The sequence below is a fragment of the Hibiscus syriacus genome, unplaced genomic scaffold (assembly GCF_006381635.1).
Source record: "Hibiscus syriacus cultivar Baekdansim isolate YM2019G1 unplaced genomic scaffold, ASM638163v2 tig00110839_pilon, whole genome shotgun sequence".
NCBI lineage: Eukaryota > Viridiplantae > Streptophyta > Magnoliopsida > Malvales > Malvaceae > Hibiscus > Hibiscus syriacus.
In genome coordinates, this window is record NW_024062886.1 from 493,157 (window position 1) to 507,450 (window position 14,294).

Genomic DNA, 14,294 nt, shown 5'->3' on the forward strand with positions numbered 1-14,294 from the left:
ATTAAATCATTGAAGTTCACCAAGGCTTATTCAAATGAGTTATACCTTACTTCATCCTATACCGGCTCATTTATGCACTATATTTTATCATATGTTTGTTTTTACCTCTTAGGATATGATTATCATATGATATCATTCATTGCATGAATTTGTATGAGTTTTATTAGTTGCATGACATTCATTGCATTTAATAAGTATGTTCTTCATTAAAGCATGCATTGCATTTAAGCATGTATTTCATTTAGGGAAGTAGTTCATTTATGAATCTAGTTATTTAATAAATTACTTCATTCATTGAAGAAAGTTAGTTCATTAATTAAGTTGGTTCATTCATCAAACTAGTTCATTTATTAAACTAACTCTCAATTGTTCCATGCATGTTTTCAGTTAAAGATTGAATAAAGTTCACCTTTGTGTCTAGGTGCAAAGAGAAGTTGAACAATTTAATCAGATGCAAGAATATCAGTCAGAATGTCTTCCAATTCTGGATGCGATACAGACGTGCTTGGTTCTAGAAATAAATTTGGCATTATTCCTATATGTCTTAGCTTTCCAACGCCTATTGAATCACTTCAATCTGTATCGGGAGCTTGAGATATGATCGATTTACTGAAGATAGTGCAGGCTGGAATTTTCATTACGGGAATTTTATACAAGGATGATTTGGATGAGTTTGAGCCAAGGAAGAGTCCTTTCATCTTCTACCAAGAGACAAGCCATTTAAGGAAATCTTATTTCACCAATTCAAGGCATTCAAGGTTGATGTTATCACCCATTGAAGTCCATTCATGTTCAAGCAAGGGGACATGCAATAACCAGCATTCAAAACTTAGCATGCAAGACCTTTATCATCTTTTGAAGGCTGGTCATATTCTACAAGGGAACAAGCAATGAAGGTTGATTTTATTTCATTTAACCACCAAATTAAGTGATATAATCAACAAGGAATTTGAAGATACAAGATGATTTGTACATGTAGGATGTCCACATACATCATATGACTTCATTTATCCTCTTTTCTTCCATTTGCAAGCAAAGAAAGGTAGCCCAAGAGTCACTCCTCCTTTTTGGGAGAATTTAAGGCTTGAATTATCTCAAATTAAAGCTTAAATCATCCATTTTTCAATCTACATGGCTAGCCATCAAAGGATAAGAAGAATGACAAGTTAATTAATTGAATTCAATTGCATTTAGGTGATTGTTTTATTTTAATTGTAAAAACTCTTCATATGGTGCCTATCAACACTATAAATAGGAACCTCCATGGCATTTGTACTTAGAACTTTTTGCATAATATAATCTTTGAAAGGATGCTTTCATTTTAGTTCTTGGATTATAACTCTATCGGTTTCTTGTCAGTCTTTAAGTCTTCCTCCATTTCATTTTTTATAACGTTGGTTCCTAGCTAACCTATAGCTAGTGGGTCACATTTCACCCTCTATCACTTCGATTCCATCTTTGTATATTGTTGGTTCCTAGCTCCATATAGCTAGCGGGTCACAATCCATACTTTTTAATTTCAGCATTCATCTCCTATGCCATAACATCTTTTACCTTCAACATACTTCCATTCTTTCCACACTATAAATTATTATCACCACTAAACTTTTCCCACTTTCCTTCATTTCCTTAAACCACAACAACCATCACTCTCAAACCACTTTATCATAACCTACAACCTTTCATTTTTAATTTACTTATATCAATTTCTTTCTTGTAACGTTGTTTACGTTGTTTGTGCATTTTCAGTCTTCAATCAAAGCACTACGAATTTCTTACTAGAATCACGATCGGACAACATCATATATGACTCGGAACACATAATCGAGTTCATATCAAAAACAATAAAATCAACGCCAAATCCTGTGTTGATTGCGATGAAAGGAGGTGAGAATAATAAAAGGAAATATGTCCCATCCTCAAGTTTCCATCATTATATTGCATGGCGTTTATCGGGAGGATAACGACTGTCGGGAATGTAAAAATACTAGAAAAGGTGAAGGTCGTGAGTCTTTTTTAGATCTAGATTAATTGGTTCATTTTTACGGTGATTGAGGTCAAATTTGGTTTTGAGGAATGGAGAAGAGTGTTTATGGCTAGATTTTAGGTCTCTGACCACCATGAGTGGTGGCTGGAGCGATGGTCGAGGTGTTGTTTTGACAGAGAAAATAGATGTAACACCATCAGACCGATACAGTTAACCCGATCTGACACGAGGTATCACATTAACGCCACCAGAGTGACCCACAGTGAAAATATAGGAAAAATAAAAATTTTGTTCAATCAATTTAAAACCGTAAAACAATTATAAATAAAAACACAATTTCAGAAACACCACTCATAAATTAATGCAGAACTTAAAAATTTCGTACATTAAATCAAGTTACAGAAATCATATGAATATAAATGTGACATATATGCTTTTAATTATATGGGTACCATACAATGCAAGCAATGCCAAAGGAATACCAATTACTGATATTGACATTGCACATGATCAACTCTTTTAACCTGAAAAGGTGAGTAATATAATGACCTCTGGGAAAGCTCGGTAATACAAAACTACCAAATGATGCTAAAGGGCAAGTAGATATACCATGCATAACATTTCCTCAATTGTCCAAGCATATACAAGTCATAGTGATAAGATGAGGTTTCACTAATTAATTCTTCAGGTAACAGTCAGAATGCTTACAATTCAAAGGGAACATTCAGAGACACAGAGTCAGAAAATGGAATTGGGGAGTCTAGTATGTTCCAACAAAGCCATAAATAATAATTCATTTCAGTAAAATAAATTTTAAAAAACACAGTAATACCCTCTACCCGAACACTCCATATGCAATTCCTCATAATTGCATCCATAAGGACTTAGCCTTGGCCCATTGGGTGTAGGAGCCAACCTAAGGGAACACCTTGGGTCCATAAGAACTTACCCTAGCCGAAGCATAGGAGCCACCTGAGGGAAGTGCCCTCAGGTCCATAAGGTCTTACCCTAATCACAAAGCAGATCCACCCTAAGGGATTTCCTTAGTGTCTATAAGGTCTTACCACTAGGTCTATTGGGCCTAGGAGCCCACCCCAAGGTACCCTAGAATAAAACAAGTTAACCAGTAAACATAAATACCATAATCATGAGTTGGATGTATCCAATATTAGAAACCAGAGATTTGAAAACAGAGATCAGAAACTATGTTTTTATTTCAAATATCAGAGTCATACTTTTAAAACTAAAGAAAAATATTTATGTGCATAAGAAAAAAACTAGAGGATTCAAATATCTTTTGGAGGCACTTGGTTGATACAGGAATATAATACATATAGCTTCAGTAGATTGATCAAATTTTGGATAGATGGTCCTTATTAAAAGGGTACAATTACTAATGGATCTAATCAAACATTTAGAAAATAATGCTTCAGGATCATTTAAAATTCGAATGCATTTGGAAGACATTCAGGAACATTTACATTAGAATTATTTATGATTAAGATATAACAAGCCTTCTTTGGACATTGAGGTTCTTGAAGAATCTCAATAATTTAATCCAATAAAGGTAAAACGATGATTTATGATATCTAGGATTTATATCGAATTATCAAGACTCAGGGTTAAACAACTTAAACAAATCCATTAATTGTAGTACTTATTAATCATTCGGAGTGACATCCTTTAGAATACTCATTTCTTAATATTGATTGCACTAGTTGAACTAATAACCATCTAATCACCATTGAAACGAATCTTGGGACGGACATGTATTGCAATGATATTATTTATTTTTGTATTCTAATCATATTCAATATTATCGATGTGTTTGGGTTGTGCTCCAAGACCTTTAGAGGTAGTACAAAACTTAGGCTTGTAGGTGTTTCTAGATTTTATCCAATGACATCCACTAATTTCTATGTCATGAGGGTATTTAGGTCATTTTAGTCTTTGATGTATATCAGTCATTTCATTCGATTCAGTCTTTTCAGAAAATTCAATTACTTCGAACAATTCAGATGTAAGGGTATTTTCGATAATTTAGTCTTTAAGTGTTCGCTTAGAAATTAGAATTTCTAAGTATGTTTTTCCATCTCGGATGTAAAAATTTATTATTAATGTTTCTTTAAATTGATCGAGTATTTAACAGGTAGTATTTAACAGGTGGAACAATAGTTCTATTGGATCAAGTATGATTTTTCAGTATTATTTCCCACTTTTAGGGACAAACATGGTTTTTTTACAACATAAGGGTATTTTTGTAATTTTACCCCATAAAGTTATTTTGCAATTTTATAACCAAGTATTTTTTACAATTAACCTTTAAAGAAAATAATCAGAATTTACAGATCTTGAGATCAATTGATGTACTAATTAATCATTGAACTTGGAATTTATTTCCTATCAGTCTTTCAATTTCTTATACAAGTCATTCGAGTGTTATACAATTTACTAACTTTTTATCGTATTTATCTTGAGCCCCGTAATAATTAACTATAAAAAGTTGACCACTATTATTTATTCATGCAATAACCAATATCACCGTGTTCCATAAAGTATGCAAATAGTAGTAATGTATTACCTCAATTTTTGAGCCACATCAGTCGATAATTTAAACTCAATTCGATTTCCCTTGAACTTGATTTCAATGTCCCATGATATATCTGATACATAGCAAAAGCATTTATGTCAGAAGTGAAACTTAATCGGGAAAAATGAATCAAATCAAGAGATAAAATGCTGAAAATAGCTTATCGAGTTTGAATTTGGCATAACAGAACCAAAAACATACATAATACATCGAAAAACATCAGGATAGGTGGTCCCAGAAAAAGTCAACACTTGGTCAACTGTCAGTCAACGACAAGCCAAAAGTTAACGGCTTGGTTCAATTCACGGCTCGGCTTGGTTCGTGGCTCGGCTCAAGCACCGGCTCAGCTCAAGTCGTTCTTGAAACTTCACCGGTTAGAAACAACCCCATGATCATGAGACTGCTCGTGTGACGTCTATAGATATCGGAATGACACTAAATTTTTCAGAAATGAAGATCAACATCTCGAGAGTTTTGTACATACATTGGTTTACGGTAGAGAGCGATGAAAATGGCATTTTATGAATGACTATACTTCCACTTGTTTCATCTCTCATGCGTCGACGATGGTGATGGACGAAACCAGTCGAGTTTTTTTCAAAATTCCACGGGAAGTTCAATGGTAGGGGCGGTGTAGTCACCAAACCTCAGGATTGGCCAAAACCAATGAAAAATCGAGGCATGGACTTAGAACTCTGGCAAACCCTCAATCGACAATTTACGATGACCTAGCGTTCACAATCGTACCAGCGGTCAATGGCTGAGATTGAAGGCTGGCTCTCGAATGATATATTCCTATTTTAAGATGAACGACAGCAAGTTTGGGTTGCGTTGGCGAATGATTTGATGGTAGCGGTGTACTCCACCGCCAGCCAGAGACTGGTGCCCGATTGTGACATGTTTGGGGACAATGAAAGTGTCTAAAAGCTTAGGTGTTCCGAACTATTCCAAATCATTTTGAGACTCAAAATGAAATTGTCAAAAATGTTTTTGAAAACTTACACATTAGATTTTTTTCATTGTTTCCTAAGAAATACAGTAACATAGTTTAGTTAGTAAGGACTCCTTGTAAAGCTTCTGGAGGGTGAAGGTTCAAATATCATAAACCACTTTATTTTTAATTTTAAAAAATCAAAAGATGGAGGGTAAAACATGGATTAAGACCTTGATCTTTTTTGAGCTTCAAATAAATTCAAATAAAATTTAAGAAGTTATTAGACTAGTCCTCGTACTAAACAAAAAGAATTATTATATTAATTTCAAAAAAAATCGAGGTGTCACAATTCATTTTCTTGAAATGGGGAAATGAGTTGAGAAAGTCTGGATGGATTTTTTCTTAGAGGGGAAAGTGAAATAAAAAAATGAAAAGTTTTATCTTTATACCCTCATCATTTTTGGGGGTTAGGTAAAACCTCATCAACTAACCCCCTTGTTTTCTATTTAGTTCATTTTATTCCTTCCTCCATATCAATCAGAATTCTTTATAAATTTCCCTTTAAAAAAAACAATTTGTCATGTAATCCTAATGAATAAAACTAATATTTTTTTCTTATATTTTATTTTTATTTAATTTTATACGCTAACCCTTTTTTATTTTGCAGTTTTTATTTATTCTTCTCTATTTTTAACGTAATTTTATTTTAATAAATCTTTAATCCAAAATTTCTTCAAAGGTGAGTAAATCAAATCGGTCTCTTAAATTTTCACTTAAATTTCAAATTTTGAAATCAAGATAACAAAAAATTGTGTTGATACCAAAAGGACAATACGATGGTGCTCATATTTCTTGGTTTGTAATCGATTCTCAAACACAAAAATTCTTTGGTAAGATGTATCTACTAAAATGATAAGTTTAAGGAATTCAATCTACCTAAACTAAAAAGATCGGTGGTGACTCCATCACTCAATTCCAAGTTTAGACAGGAACCTGGGTCCACCCAAAGGACCATTGTAACAACTTGGTGACTCCATTGGGGACACAAGAGAGTCAAGCCAAAATTGATTACTGCTTTATTTGTAGGAAAAATTTATAAGTTTAGGACTTAATTTATATTTTTGATCTTTAACTTACCTTTGAATATTTTTTTACTTTTCTAATAAATAGTTTGACTAACAACTTTCTAATATTTTTATATTTTTTAAAAAAAGAAAACAACCCTTGACTTAAGCTATATACCCAAGCTCTGACCCTATTTAAGTAGGGGTAAAAGCGACATCTTTGTGAGAATTTATTCTCTTTGTCAGCTCTATCAAGTAGCTTCAGGGTTCATATAAATCATGTTTTCATAGGAATTTATTCATCATGTTAGACATAAAGGAATGTATCCTCTCGATTTAAACTTAGTTCACACATGTTGCCTGTGATGGTGTTAGGACCAAGAGTCTAGAAAGCCCAATGGTGCACTAGCAAGGAGAAGTCGGGTCCCTTTTTAAAACCAAAATGTGTTGATTTGAGAGTAGAGCCCACCCCAAAGCCATGTTAAAACCCTATAATGATTCTTCTTGCCTTAACTTTTATTTATCATTCAAACCATGCAAACTAGAAATATTTGCGGTTAGGATTTATTGTTCTTCCAGAAAACATGAGGGATAGAAATAATGTTCACCAAAGCATGATGGGTAGATATCATGCGGGGTAGAAACTGTTATAATTTTTTATTTTAATTATTAATATACCTTACTAACTTGGTTTTTTGTTTTTCCTTATGTTTCTCATTTGCATCATTACATAGTGTCTACCAACTATGAACAAATATTGTTAATTAACATAAGGGTAATGATGCAATAGATTAAGAATGCAGAGGTATAACAATGGTCGGAGAAAAATCAAAGAGGGAATGAGGATAGTCTACATGATAATTACATGTCAGAGGTAGTTGGCTATGCTTTGATCAGTCTCAAGCAAAATGATTTCTAGGAGCTACGGAACATATGGGGCAAGTGGAAGCGTGAAAAGAGGCAAACTTTATATCAACACTATAGTGACATCACACACCTACTTGATTTATGAGTTGACGAGGATAAAATATGAGCTTTAGATTAGTTTTAGATTTCAGGGTACAACTGTTTCACCTTTAACAAAGAAGATATGGTTCCCATGATAAAAGAGTACACAACCCTGCTGTACTGTGAAGGAATTCAACTGGATCATGTTTTCTCCTATTTCTTCAAGCGTCAACCTTTCAAAAGTGAATTTACAAAGATTGTAAGGGTAGATGAAAAATTGGGAAATCAATCGGGTCAAGTACAAAGGTGAAGAAGAAGGAATTATGTTGATCCATATCAAGATGTTGATGTTGGATCATCCCGATAATTAGAAGTTGTTAGATATATTCACGTTAAGAATATATTGTCTAGTCATTTTTTAAAAAACTTTGGGATACATCGAAACTACTGTGGTTAAACTGTTCGAACAATTACATAGAAGATAAATCCTTCTCCAACAATTCTACCAGAAACATTTTGATAATTGAACCATTATTGGAGGGTAGGAAGAGGATGCTTAATAGGATTTTTAAAGCTACTACAACTCTGGATCAATAGCAATTTCTAAAAAACTGATAGGATCTCTTAACTTCATTTAAGTAGGATATATTCACCATTGGAGGAATTCCTCACACAAAAATGGCGGGATAATGTTCTGAAAGAAAGGTGGTCATTGATGTTCAGGCACCTTCAGGACAAAAAATCCTATAGGGAGCTCCATCGTTAACATACAGTGCATCCTTTACCCATGAGGGGATTATGATATAGCGATGTTACTCTGACTATGGGGAGGAGTTTCCTACACTCCACTTTTGGTTCTACGACAGTATGGGGCACGACAGTTCGTTCAAGTCACTCATGGGCTTTGAGAGTCCGAGTTCTCATTCCAAGTAGACAATTATAAGAAGAAAATGAAGGACATATCAAAATCGTGGAAGAAGGTGTTCCAAACCGACACCATAGTAGCTCGAGACATTCTCAATCCTGATTATATAGAAAGGAGTAAGCAAAGGAACAAATGACAATGCCCCATACCTAATCATGAGGATATGCAATCCATGGAAGAATATCTCAGAGTTGTCCTATTTTAATTAGAGATAGCAAGAAATGAGTTTGAATCAGAGAATAAGGAGTGGGAATAAAACATGAAGAAGTTAGAAGTTGATAGGTTTCAATGGAAGCTGGATGCAGATACTCTAAGAGATTGAGAAGACAAAACAGAGGAGCAGAAGAATATCCATAAGATTTGAAGAATCTGAGGAAAGGGTACCAAGAGCAGGTCTAGAAGATTGCTAGCCTGAAGGGATCTATAGAAAGGGGGAAAGATGAAACAGTTAGCCTGAAGAGAAAATTCAAAGAGCAAGGTTGCAGAGAGGTACTAAAAGATCGGTTGAAGACTTCCCATAAATAGCTGTCAAAAAGTCAGTACCAGAACAAATAATTAGAAAAATTAGTGGAAGGTTACAAGAAGAAGGCAAGGGATCTCCAGACAGTCCCTTACGATGTAGGAAAATAATGGTGATTTTGATGAGAATAAGCTCAACGGAAAGTGAAACCAGGAGATGCAGTTATCTAAGAATTCTTAGAGCAAGTTCAGCCAATATATCTAGAGTTTAGAAGATCTATCTAAATTTTATCTTTGAAATGGTTTTAGTCTCGTTGTAATAACACTTTTGTTTGAATGAAAGTTATCATACATTTTGCGTTTTTACTAACCTTTTAATATACATTTATTATTAGAACATAAGTGACTAATAAAGATCATTTTGCTCAAAAAGGAAAAAGTATTGAAAACACTACAACCTCACAATACTCATTTTAAATCAAGAAAAATGGAGACAAGACTTACTCAAATTGAAGATAGCATGTTGAAATTACAAAAAGAGTTGTAAGATAAGTTGAATTAGAATTACCAGAATACCATGGATACCATCGCGAGGAACTAGAATAATTTGGCTCGAACTGTGGCGAGACTAGCTCGGTTAAATTTTGTCAGTATCACATGAGTGGAAGGCTTAGAAGTAGCAGTGGAACAAACTGCTCTAAAACTAGTGATCATACCAAGATACCTAAGAGACTCTTATACCATAGAGGCACATACCTCGATAACAAATCCTTAGAACAATCTTAAGGATTATCGTATCCCAGATTTTAACAAAGAGGTAAAGCAAAGAAAATAGCGGAGAATATAAGGTAATTGGTGGACCAAATGAAGATGGTGAAATGGGAAGAGAAATTTTATGAGGTTGATGCATTGGAGTTGAGTTTGATCCCAGGCCTAGTTCTACCCCCTAATTTCAAAGTCTCAAAAAATTTGACATGAATAGTTACCCATCGGTTCATATCACCATGTTCTATCGAAAAATGACAAGACATGTATGAAATAAACTCTTGATCCACTACTTCTAAGAGAGTTTGACAAGTTCAACTACTCGATGGTACAATCAGATGAACAGAGTTCACATCCGGATTTATAAAGACCTTGCTAAGCTTCTTTTGGAGTAATATAAGAACATGAATGATATAAGACCTAACTGGGTGATGTTATAAAGTATTGAGAAGAAGGCAAACGATAGCTTCCGACAATATACACAGTGATGGAAAGATGTATGCATGCAAGTTTATCCTTCATTGGATGAAAAGAAAATAGTGAAGTTATTTGTGCACAGTCTAAGAGCTCCTTTCTTCGGACACTTGGTTGTGATAACTTCCAGGAGCTTTGCTGATAAATATTGGCCAGGGAGATGGTAGAAATGGCCATCAAACAAGGAAAGATAGAAGGATGAGAATCTTATACAAAGCCAACTGCAAATTAGAATAAGGAGGGAGAGGTCAATAATGTAAGCTCCTATAGTTCTAGAAAGGGCTTTACTGTCTCTAAGCCAAAGTTAATCATCATTTTATCTTCAAACCTTCTAAGGCAACACTCAAGGGAGTCAATAAGAGAAAGGGAAAGAGAATAATTCGACCCTATCCCCATGATGTTATAAGATTTGTTACAACTACTCTATGATACACATGTGGTATCCATACCTTGTGGGACCTCTAAAGTAACCGTACCTTAAATGGTACGAAGAAGGAGCACGATGTGAGTATCATTTTGGTCTCTAGAGGCAGTCCATTAAAAATTGCCTCAATTTTAAACTAGTTATTAAAAGATTACAAAACAAAAGCTGGACTTATTTGAATCCAGCTACACTAATATTTCCCAGAATCCTCTACATAATCATGGGGAAGTAGAAGTTAATGTTATAATTGAGGTAAAAGGAAAAAGAAATAAGGCTAACATTCTGGAGGTAAGGTTTCCCCTTGTATGGGTTTGGAAACAAATGATCGACACTTGGCTACTCGTCTTGCATCCTAATGTTGTTTATTACAAGAACGAAAAGTACTACCATTATCACAAAGAAGAGGGCACGCTATACAATAATGTCCTGAGTTCAAAACTTTGGTCCAAGAAATGATGGATGAGAAAGAGCTGGAGTTCTTGAAGGAAAATAAGGAGTCCCTAGAGGTATATATTTTTTTGATGAGAAAGTTATCGAAAAAGGGTACAATTCTAACTGCACTTTGGTGATCATGCCGAAAGTGAGGATAACAGAGGGAGTACCAACTAAAGTTGTGATCATGACACCAAGTCTTTTTCTATATAAAGATAACAAGCAAGTTCCCTAGAAGTATGATTGCAAGGTGGAAACCGTCAATGAAGTGGAGGTATTTCACTAGAACTAGGTGATGCTATTATCAAAAACCTAATCCACTTCAGAGAACGATCGATAAATTTAAGGAGGATGAACCCGCTGTCAATGAGCTTATAAAGGAAAATGAAGCTATGAAAATTTTGAAAATTTTGAAAATTTTAAAACACATGGAGTATAACATCATGGATCAACCATAAAAGTTACTCACTCATAACTCAATGTTGTCATCGTTATTGAGTTTGGAGTCGCATAGGGAGGCACTACTAAAAATCTTGAATCAGACGCTCGTGCCAAAGGACATATCAGTTAATAAACTAGATCAACTAGTTAATCTTATTTCATTCTCTGATGATGAAATTATGCCCGGATGAAGAGGCAAGGAAAAAACATTGCACATCACAACTCACTACAAAGGGTATGTGTTACCTGGTGTGCTAATTGACAATGGTTTCGTACTTAATATGATTCCCCTTGTTGCTCTTAAAAGGATTCCAGTTGATAGCTTGCAGATTATGGCATGCCAAAATATGATATGAGCGTTTGATGGGATGAAAAGATAAATGCTCGATAAAATCAAAAACATGTTGATTACTGGGTCCGCAACATAAAACATGCAATTCCTGGTCATGGATATTATGCCTTCCTAAAATTTTAATTTAGAAAGGCCTTGTATTTGTAAAGCCAGAGTGATGCCATCAAGGCTCCATCAGTAGATGAAGTTTTTTTTTCTTAAGACCCTTATAATTGTCAATACGGAGAAAGATGTAGCGATAAAGAAGCCTTAGAATACTAATTTCTTTCATTATAATTCATCAATGCTACTTTCCTGATAAAAGGAAATAAAATCTCTAGAGCTTGATTATCAAAGTGCACAAAAAATGGGGATTGAACTGACTTTGGGAAGAGATGCTATGATAGGGAGAGGATTTGGAAAGCACCTGCACGGAAGAATCGATCGTATTTTTCAAACTACTAAATTGGATCATTTTTTTCCTTAATTATCAACTGATTCACCAATAAAGAATAAAGGAGATCCAAAAGATACAAGATAAGAGAAGGGCAAGATTTAATGGTAAAGAAATTAAGTGAGAACCGATGGTCATTCCTCCTCTTAATTAGACCATTATATCAGGAGCATATGTGTTCGAAGAAGATTCAATGATGATTTCGCCTATCCTAAAAGATTATCTAAAAAGACCTAAACATGAATTCCATAATAGAAGATAGTGTAGAAGAGGTTGATCGATATGGAATTCGTCCATTACCACTAGGGTCCGTGCTTAACAACTGGACTGCTGAAGAACTACTTGTGGTTTTCAAATCTTTTTTAGAGTAATGCTTAAAACTTTTCATATTTTCTCATGCTTGGTGCAATAGGTGATCTCTTGTAAGGGTGAATAAAATGTTTTTATTTATCTTCAATAAAATATGCAATCCCTCACATTAATTTTTTTTGTGTGTGTGTGTATATATATATATATATGTTTCTACTAGTACTATAGTTTCCCTCGCATGTATATATGTATATAGGTTTCCCCCTTGCTTTTCTTAAAGTCACTATATATCAATGATATAGATGACAATGACTTTGACTCAAAAATTGATTTCGCTTGTGGAAATCGATGAATATGATAATGAGGAAGAATGTGACTTCCCTTCTAAATTATTGAGAATGGTGGAAGCAGAAGATAACCAGATTATGCTTCATGAAGAAAATATCGAAATCTTGAATTTGGGATCTCAAGAAGATAAGAAGAAAGTTAAGATTGATACGACTCTTTCCGCTGAAGCACGACAAAGTTTGATCCAGTTAACTTGAGAATACAAAGATGTGTTCGCATGGTCATATCAAGATATGCCAAGGTTATACATAGATATATTGTAGTTCATAAACTACAAATCAAGATAGAATGCAAGCCAATACAGCATAAATTAATATAGATGAGAGTCGAAATGCTTTTGAAGATAAAAGAAGAAGTTAAGAAGCAATTTAATGTCGATTTTCTCTAGGTGGCCAAAAATGGACCCATTTTCTCCATCTTTTTCCAAATCCCATTTTCTTTAGAATTAGGTTCAGAAATTGCCAGTCAACTGTGTCGTACGCTTTACTAAAATCAACATTAAATAACACATCTTCTTTCTTGCTTTTGGAAAGATCATCAATGACTTCATTAGCAATCAATATGTAGTCTGCAATTTGCTTACCCAAAATAAAAAGCAAACTTATTCTCCCACACCACTTCTTTGAGAAAAATAGCCATTCTCTTGGCCAAAACCCGAGACACTATTTTGTACAAGCTCCCCACCAAAGAAATTGGTATGTAGTCATTCGGGTAAACCGCCGCACTTTTCTTCGGGATAAGAGCAATAAAAGATTTATTGAAAGAAATATCCATGACTCTACCCCAATAAAAATCAGTCATGAACTGTATTACATCATCCTTAATAACCTCCCAAAATGTTTTAAAAAAGTCCAAGCTGAAACCGTCCGAAACCGACGCTCTAGAGCCATCGAACGAATTAATTATAAACCATACATCTTCTTCGGAAAACAGTCGCTCAATGATCCTTCTAGATGTAGCACATAATCTCTTGAACGGAATGTCCAATTGCTTAACTGGAATTGTCTGCACGTCATTAAAATTACCCCGGAAGTGACTAATAAAAGCTTGTTGAATCTTTGATTGTTGTTTAATCATTGAATTATTGTACTTCAGCTTCAAAATCTGGTTTATTTTTGCTCTAGCCGAAGCAGATAAATGAAAGAACTTATTGTTTCTATCTCCTTCTTTAAACCACCTTATTCTAGACTTTTGAAGCCACTCTCGTTCTTCCTTCCTCAATACTGCCCACAAACAAGTCTTCATTGCCACCAGATCGGACTGATCAGAGATTGAGCAGGGGGACGAGATACACATTTTTTCTAACGCATCTATTAATTTTCCAATTTTTTCCGTAGAATCTGTATTACTTTCTTGAATTATTCTTTCTCTTTCTTTTGTCACAGCCTTAGTTAGCGACAAAGACTACA